General features: G+C 50.5%; 1 long non-coding RNA gene across 1 annotated transcript; it reads right to left on the bottom strand.

The window, feature by feature from the left end:
- Window positions 1-725: 725 nt before the first annotated feature.
- LOC307223308 lies at window positions 726-5205 on the bottom strand. Its single transcript, XR_013842065.1, has 3 exons — window positions 3744-5205; window positions 2235-2708; window positions 726-1244 (listed from the first exon to the last, which is right to left on the bottom strand). It is a non-coding gene; the product is annotated as an uncharacterized lncRNA (long non-coding RNA).
- Between the last annotated feature and the right edge of the window lie 1294 nt (window positions 5206-6499).

The raw sequence follows: 6499 nt of genomic DNA, 5'->3' as shown, positions 1-6499 counted from the left end.
AGGCGGTTGGAGGATGGATGGGTGGCTAACAGATTGAGGTTGAATCCTGACAAGACAGAAGTACTGTTTTTGGGGGACAGGAGGCGGGCAGGTGTGGAGGATTCCCTGGTCCTGAATGGGGTAACTGTGCCCCTGAAGGACCAGGTGCGCAGCCTGGGAGTCATTTTGGACTCTCAGCTGTCCATGGAGGCACAGGTCAAATCTGTATCCAGGGCAGCTGTTTACCAGCTCCATCTGGTACGTAGGCTGAGACCCTACCTGCCGCAGACTGTCTCGCCAGAGTGGTGCATGCTCTGGTTATCTCTCGCTTGGACTACTGCAATGCGCTCTACGTGGGGCTACCTTTGAAGATGACCCGGAAACTACAACTAATCCAGAACGCGGCAGCTAGACTGGTGACTGGGGGCGGCCGCCGAGACCATATAACACCAGTCTTGAAAGACCTACATTGGCTCCCAGTGCGTTTCCAAGCACACTTCAAAGTGTTGGTGCTGACCTTTAAAGCCCTAAATGGCCTCGGTCCAGTATATCTGAAGGAGCGTCTCCTCCCCCATCGTTCTGCCCGGACACTGAGGTCCAGCTCCGAGGGCCTTCTGGCGGTTCCCTCACTGCAAGAGGCCAAGTTACAGGGAACCAGGCAGAGGGCCTTCTCAGTAGTGGTGCCCTCCCTGTGGAACGCCCTCCCATCAGATGTCAAAGCGATAAACAACTAACTGGCTTGGACGAGACCCAACTTGTATGAACTGGTTGTGACTGGTCTGGGCTGGTTTGAAGTGACATAGTCCTGTTCCAACCGGCCTGGACCTGTTCTAACCAGCTTGGGCTAGTTTCAAATGACCTGCACCTGCTCCAACTGGCCTGGACCTGCTCCAACCTGTATGGGCCAGTTCCAACCCACTTAGAACTGCTCAAACTGCCTTGGGCTATTTCAAACCGGCCTTGACCGGTTCAAACCAGCTTGGACTGGTTCAAACTGGACTCAACAGGCTCCAACTGGCTTGGACTGGTTCAAACGGGCCTAGACCGGTTTCAACCAACTTGGACTGGTTCAAACCAGCCTAGACCGGTTCCAACCAGTCTGGCCCAGTTTAAACTAGTCTGGGTATGTTGGAACTTACTGGACTTTTCTCCAACTAGTTTGAGACGGTTTAAACCGGCTTGGACCGGTTCCAACCGGCTGGGACCTGTTGTACTCAGCTTCGACTGGTTCAAACCAGCCTAGACCTGTTCCAACCACTTCAAACCTTAATATTGTATCCCTAGAAAATGCTCTATGGAAGCACATACTTTGTCACTGGTTATCTCTATGGCACAATCTCCCAAACTTGTACTTGATACAATGTATGTGGAGAGATGATTTCCAGAGCCCATGGGTAAAAAATTTACAGCTGAAAATCACGGCAATGGGAATCTCCCCATCCAAATTACTAGAGCAGGACATAGTCCCAGCTAAAAGATCAGTAACCTGTAAGCTAGAGGAGATGGACTTACAGCAGAAAATGGTCTTGGGCAATGGTACCTGCTCACCTCTAAATCTTGGTTTATTACCCCTCTTAAGGCTCCCAAACTATTTGAATTCCTTAGCTTCCTCAGCTCATAGATATGCCTTTGTAAAGGCAAGATTCAACACCTTCCCATCGAACGTGCTGAGATATAGATTCTCCAATGGACAGATATCGCTCTTATGTGATTGTAATTGTGGGGCACCGGAATCGTTACATCACATAATTTTTGACTGTGCTCTTCACTTACCGGCTGGGAGCAAGTTTCTTGCTCAATATCTTAAGGGAATTGCCGATGATACGATTGAAGCCAAACTGAGATATCTACTGATTGACGATGACCCCCTAAGATCACTCATGGTTGCCAGATTCTTGATCAGCGTCCTATCCCTAAAGAAGAGAAACGGTCTCCTGTGTGGCTCGGATAATCCCTTTAAACCATGATCTATGTTTTAGGCGATATCACCATTGTTTTAAACCATGATCTATGTTTTAAGCGATATCACCATTGATATCCATGATTAATTTATGAGCAGAGGGCGATGTATAGGTTACAAATTTATTGTAATGTATGATGGTCGTCCTTGTTTTTGTTTTGCTTCGGTTCCTGTTTGTCTTTTGTAAGTTTAGGCGATTTTAAATCTGGAGGTCTAAATATAATATGTTGGTATGGGAAACTGTCGTGTAACGGGCCAAAGGCCGTAATAAAGATCAATCCAATCCACTTCAAACTGGTCTGGGGAAGTTGGACCAGTTCAAATTGGTCTGGAGAGCTTGGAATCTGACTGAACTTTTTCAATCTGGTTTGGGCTTGTTCCTACCGGCTTGTACCAGATCCAACCAGTATGAACTGGTTCCAACAGGTCTGGGCTGGTTCCAAGTGACATAAACCTGTTCCAACCAGCTTGGCTCTGTTCCAACCAGTCTGGGCCAGTTCAAACCGGTCTGGGCAAGTTGGAACCCGCCTGGACTTTTTCAACTCTTTTGGTCTGGTTCCAACCATCTTGGATCGGATCCAACCATTATCAACTGTTTCCAACAGATCAGGGCTGGTTTCAAGAGACATACTCCTGTTCCACCTACCTGGACATGTTCCAACCAGTCTGAGCTAGTTCCAACCAGTCTGGGCCAGTTCAAACTTTGGACTGGCACATACTGGCCTCGACTGGCTCAAACCGGATTGGACCAGCACACGCCGGCCTAGTCCTGTTCAAACCGGCTTGAACTGGCAAAAACCGGCCTAGACCGGTTAATGCCAGCCTAGACCTTTTCAAACTGGCTTGCACCAGTTCCACCTGGTTTGAACAGGATCTAACTGCCTGGACCAGTTCCAACCTGCTTGAACTGGTTCAAAACTGTCTAGACCTGTTCCTGTGTAAGCTAGTTCCAACCAGTTTGGGCTAGTTCAAACTAGTCTGGCCAAGCTGGAACCCGCCTGGACCTTTTCTAACTGGTTTGGGCTGGTTCCTACTGGCTTGGGCCGGTTCAAACCATCCTAGCCCGGTTGAAACTGGCCAAGACCAGTTCAAACCGGCCTCGACCGGTCTGAACAGCTTCCAAATAGCTTGGACCAGTTCAAACCAACCTAGACAGGTTCCAACCAGTCTGGACAAGTTCAAACTGGTCTAGGCAAGTTGGAACCCGCTGGGACCTTTTCCAACTGGTTTGTGCTGATTCCAACCGGCTTGGACTGCATCCAACTGGTATGAAATAATTCCAAATGGTCTGGGCTGGTTGCAAGCGACATAGATCTGTTCCATCCAGCCTGGACCTGTTCTAACCAGCTTGGGCCAGTTTCAAATGACCTGCACCTGCTCCAACTGGCCCAGACCTGCTCCAACCCATCTGGGCCTGTTCCAATCCACTTGGACCTGTTCAAACAGGCTTGGACCAGCACAAACCGGCCTAGACTTGTTCAAACTGGCTTGGACCAGTTCCAACTGGTCTCAACAGGTTCAAACCGGCTTGGACCGGTTCCAAACGGCCACGACCTGTTCCAACCAGCTTGGGCCGGTTTCAAATGACCTGTACCTGCTCCAACTGGCTTGGACCGACTCCAAACTGTCTGGGCCAGTTCCAACCCACTTGGAACTGTTCAAACTGGCTTGGGCTGGTTCAAGCCGTCCTAGACTGGTTCCAACCAGTCTGGACCGGTTCCAACCAGTCTGGACCAGTTCAAACTGGTCTGGGCAGGTTGGAACCCACCTGAACCTTTTCCAACTGGTTTGTGCTGGTTCCAACCGGCTTGGACCAGATCCAACTGGTATGAATTTGTTCCAACTGGTCTGGGCTGGTTCCAAGCGACATAGACCTGTTCCAATTGGCTTGGACCTTGCCTAGTCAGCTTGTGCAGGATTCAAATGACCTGCACCTGCTGCAACTGGCCTAGACCTGCTCAAAGCTGTCTAGAGCTCTTCAAACTGGTTTGGGCCAGCTCAAACTGACTTGGACCAGCACAAACTGGCCTGAACCTGTTCAAACTGGCTTGGACCAGTTCAAACAGGTCTCAACAGGTTTGAGCTGGCTTAGACCGGTTCGAACAGGTTTCAACAGGTTCGAACCGGCTTGGACCGGTTCCAACCAGCCTAGACCTGTTCGAAACAGCGTGGGCCAGTGTCAAATGACCTGCACCTGCTCCAACTGTCCTGGTCCTGCTTGAAGCAGTCTGGAACTGTTCAAACTGACTTTGGCCGTCTCAAACCAGTCTAGACCTGTTCAAACTGGCTTGGACCAGCACAAACTGGCCTAAACCGGTTCAAACCAGGCTTGACATGTTCAAACTGGCTTGAACCGCTTCCAGCCAGTCTCAAAAGGATCCAAACTGCTTGAACCAGGTCAAAACAGCCTCGACCAGTTCAAACCTGCTTGGACCACCACAAACCAGCTGAGACCAGCACAAACCAGCCTAGATCTGTTCCAAGCAGTCTGAGCTAGTTCAAACCAGTCTGGGCCAGTTCAAACTGGTCTGAGCAAGTTAGAACCAGCCTGGACTTCTTCCAATTGGTTTGAGCGGGTTGAAACTGGCTTGGACGGGCTCAAACAGGCCTAGACCTATTCAAACCGGCATGGAAAGGTTCAAACTGGTCTAAACATGTTCCAACCGGCTTGGACTGGTTCAAACCAACCTAGACCAGTTCCAACCAGTCTGGATGAGTTCAAATTGGTCTGGGCAAGTTGGAACCCACCTGAACCTTTTCCAACTGGTTTGTGCTGGTTCCAACCGGCTTGGACCATATCCAACTGGTATGAACTTGTTCCAACTGGGCTGGGCTGGTTGCAAGTGACATAGACCTGTTCCATCCGGCCTGGACCTTTTCTAACCAGCTTGGGCCAGTTTCAAATGACCTGCACCTGCTCCAACTGGCCCGGACCTGCTCCAACCCGTCTGGGCCGGTTCCAAACCACTTGGACCTGTTCAAACTGGCTAGGACCAGCACAAACGGGTCTAGACCAGTTCAAACCAACCTAGACTGGTTCAAACCAGCTTGGACGGGTTCAAACCAGCCTAGACTTGTTCAAACGGGCTTGGAGCGGTTCCAACTGATCTCAACAGGTTCCAACTGGCTTGGACCGGTTCCGACCAGTCTGGACCTTTTCCATCCAACTTGGCCAGTTTCAAATGACCTGCACCTGCTCCAACTGGCTTGGATCTGCTCCAAACTGTCTGTGCCCTAACCCGCTGGGTCATAATTTCACAAAAAAAATCTGACATTCTGCAATTCACTCTGGTGCCAAACTGTTGCAAATGCTCCCCTGCAAGGTTTTGCGGTGAAAGCAGAAGGGTTTTTATCCTAGGCTAAGAAATCAGCCCTCGATGACTTAACCTGTGAAAAAAAAATTCTAAGCCCCGGGGTCACAATTTCAGCAACAATCTACAATTCTTCAATTCACTCAAAAATGGTGCCAAACTGTTGCAAATCCCCCCCGGAAAGGGTTTTTATTATAGGCCAAGAAATCAGCCCTCGACGACTTAACCTGCGGAAAAACATTTTTCTGAAACCATCTGTGATGGCCTGGGATTCCGATTCAGAGGCTGAACCAGAGGAATCCCAGCCTGCACAGGAGTCCCCGCCTCCAGGGCCGGCTGAACTGGGGCAGGGCCTTGATTCTGAAGCGCCTGCACCTGTGCCGGATCCTCAGGAGCAGGCACCAGGTGATCCCACTCTGGCTCCAGAGGTGGTTGAGGACTCAGTGCCTGCAGGTGAGTCTCCCCCTGGGCCCAGTAACCCTTCAGCCTCTCCTGAACTGCAGAGGCTCAGGGCAGAGAGGCGAAGGGAACTGGTTTCTCCCAGGAGGAGTGCTCGCCTTAAGGCCAGGAGAGGCGGGTCTCCTGGGGGCCGGGACCGCCCCTGGCCTCAGAACAGATAAAGGCCAGTCGGCCCGGTCCCAGGTTGTGGGAGCAACGTCGTTGTTGAGTAGCTGTTCCTGCCCAGACCCAGACCTGACTCTCCAGTGCCCCTGTCCCCGCCCGGCTTCCTGCTTCGGACCTCGCCCCGCACCTTGTGGACTGTTTCCAGGCTATTGACCCAGGACCGGACTTTTGACTATTTTGACTGGCTATTGACCCAACACCTTGTGGACTGTTTCCAGGCTATTGACCCAGGCCAACGGTAACCTTTCCCCCGGGACCAGCACAATCCCTAAGCTGCAGGGGTGACAATTTCAGCAAAAATCTGACTTTCGGCAATTCACTCAAAAATGGTCCCAACGCTTGCAAATGCTCCCCTGAAAGCTTTGGCGATCGAAACAGAAGACTGTTTCTCACAGGACAAGAAATCAGCCCTTGACAACTTAACCGGCGGAAAATGATTTTTTTGAAAAAAGTCGTAAGCCCCGGGGTCACAATTTCAGAAAAAATGTGACTTTCTCCAATTCACTCAAAAATGGTGCCCAACAGTTTTAAATGCTCCCCTGATAGGTTTGGCAGTTGAAACAGAAGGCTTTTTATCAAAGGAAAAGAAATCAGCCTTCAACAACTTAACCGGGGGAAGAAGATG

This window comes from Podarcis cretensis (assembly GCF_951804945.1).
Source record: "Podarcis cretensis genome assembly, chromosome: 8".
Lineage (NCBI taxonomy): Eukaryota > Metazoa > Chordata > Lepidosauria > Squamata > Lacertidae > Podarcis > Podarcis cretensis.
This window is presented reverse-complemented; position numbering and strand designations above follow the sequence as displayed.